Source organism: Neoarius graeffei, chromosome 9, assembly GCF_027579695.1.
Source record: "Neoarius graeffei isolate fNeoGra1 chromosome 9, fNeoGra1.pri, whole genome shotgun sequence".
Lineage (NCBI taxonomy): Eukaryota > Metazoa > Chordata > Actinopteri > Siluriformes > Ariidae > Neoarius > Neoarius graeffei.
The window spans coordinates 12,969,756-12,972,120 of NC_083577.1; the positions used below are offsets into that span (position 1 = coordinate 12,969,756).

Genomic DNA, 2,365 nt, shown 5'->3' on the forward strand with positions numbered 1-2,365 from the left:
TAGTGCAAAATAGTGTCCCAGCCCAGTGATGAGCTGCTGTCAGTACAAATAACCTCCTGTACCATTAATTACAATTTTGTATTCTTTAATCACTGTGACTGACTATGTTCAGAATCATTCAGAATAATTACAAAGTAGGTGCTATAATATTAAAAGTATAATGCTAGTCTATTCAATTCATCTCATTATCTGTAGCCACTTTATCCTGTTCTACAGGGTCGCAGGCAAGCTGGAGCCTATCCCAGCTGACTACGGGCGAAAGGCGGGGTACACCCTGGACAAGTCGCCAGGTCATCACAGGGCTGACACATAGACACAGACAACCATTCACACTCACATTCACACCTACGCTCAATTTAGAGTCACCAGTTAACCTAACCTGCATGTCTTTGGACTGTGGGGGAAACCGGAGCACCCGGAGGAAACCCACGCGTATACGGGGAGAAAATGCAAACTCCGCACAGAAAGGCCCTCGCCGGCCACGGGGCTCAAACCCGGACCTTCTTGCTGTGAGGCAACAGCGCTAGCCACTACACCACTGTGCCGCCCCAGTCTATTCAATTATTTTTAAAAATTAATTATTTCTTATATACCAGCTGTCTATCCTTTTTGTATAGTTTTACAATTGTTGCATCAATCCATATCAATTGGTGCCTTCTAAATCGATGCATCAGCCCAAATAATCATATCCTGAACTGAATAAAGGCTAATAAATGTAGTAATGATAATAATAAATGAGAGTTTATTATTATTATTTTATTATTATTATTCTTGGGCGGCACAGTAGTTATCACTGTCATCTCACAGCAAGAAGGTTCTGGGTTTGAACCTCACGGCCGACGGGGGCCTTTCTGTGTGGAGCTTGCATGTTCTCCTCACGTCTGCGTGGGTTTCTTCTGGGTGCTCCAGTTTCCCTCAAAGTTCAAAGACATACACATTAGGTAAAATACCCAGCCACTGGGGTTGTACAAAACAGTGCATACTTAGTGCCAGTCCCAAGCTGGGATAGATTGAGGAGGGTTGCATCAGAAAGGGCATCCGGTGTAAAAACATATACCGAATTAAATATGCAGATCATGATGACCTGCTGTGGAGCCCTTTAAGGGGAGCAGCTGAAAGAAGAAGAAGATGATTATTATTATTTATAAATCAAGTTTAGATATGGCGGCAGGGTGGTGTAGTGGTTAGCGCTGTCGCCTCACAGCAAGAAGGTCCGGGTTCGAGCCCCGTAGCCAGCAAGGGCCTTTCTGTGCGGAGTTTGCATGTTCTCCGTGTGGGTTTCCTCCGGGTGCTCCGGTTTCCCCCACAGTCCAAAGACATGCAGGTTAGGTAAACTGGTGACTCTAAATTGACCGTAGGTGTGAATGTGAGTGTGAATGGTTGTCTGTGTCTATGTGTCAGCCCTGTGATGACCTGGCGACTTGTCCAGGGTGTACCCCGCCTTTCGCCCGTAGTCAGCTGGGATAGGCTCCAGCTTGCCTGCGACCCTGTAGAACAGGATAAAGCGGCTACAGATAATGAGATGAGACAAACCTCTTGTCACCCTATTCACATCTCTGGTGACCCCAGTGTTCAGAATCTACCGTATGAGTCAGAGAAACTAAACCTCATTATTTTTTTCTTTCTTTTTTTTTTGTTCACGCACAGTGTCTGTTCTTCATCCTCCAGTGTGTGTTAGGTTCAGTTTTTGAACACAGGTGGACATTTTGGAAGTATTTAAAAAGTACCAGATCTGCTCAGCGGTGTTCTTTTTCCACTGATAGACAGAGTAAAGGAGGACTGACTAACTGTCCACAGCAGATTGCGGTCAATGACTGTACCCCCATCATGCATCTATACTGTAGTTACATATTACACAGTGATGGAAGGTAAACAATAGTGTGGGCATGCAATACATTTATTCTTCAATCGGTACAGGAATGCGCATTCATTTATTTTGTATTTATAGTTTTAAAATTATTACATTACTCACAAAAAGTCCCACTGGATGAAATCCTGGATTATTTTGTATATATCATAACCAATGCGGAAGTAAACCCCCTCTAAAAAAAATCACAATAAAGCGCCTTTTTTTCACATCATCAAGAGTTCTTTGTTCTGATTGGCTGCGTCGGTGTTCAATCAGCTGTAGTACGTTGCTCGACCAATCACAGTGCATATTTAAAAGTGAAGTCGTGTTTCTATGGCAAAAAAATTCAGCTTGAAAAACAAAATAGCAACTTGTTTGCATTGCTGTTCTTGCGACATATATTGTGTTATTTTTCGTAACGTATTTTAGAAACTACCACCTCGCATGGTTGAATTTTCTGAACTGTGATTGGAGAATACACTTTTAGGGGGCGGGCCCTCGCCTTCAGCTATTTAC

At 43.2% G+C, this 2,365-nt stretch overlaps 1 protein-coding gene across 2 annotated transcripts in view; it reads right to left on the reverse strand.

Annotated features, from left to right (window-relative positions):
- pms1 (PMS1 homolog 1, mismatch repair system component) overlaps nucleotides 1-2,068 on the reverse strand; it is a 94,026-nt gene extending 91,958 nt beyond the window's left edge. For both annotated transcript variants that reach the window (XM_060929019.1, XM_060929017.1), the window contains exon 1: nucleotides 1,973-2,068. The gene's annotated coding sequence lies outside the window, so the exon portion shown is untranslated. The remainder of the gene's footprint in view (nucleotides 1-1,972) is intronic.
- Between the last annotated feature and the right edge of the window lie 297 nt (nucleotides 2,069-2,365).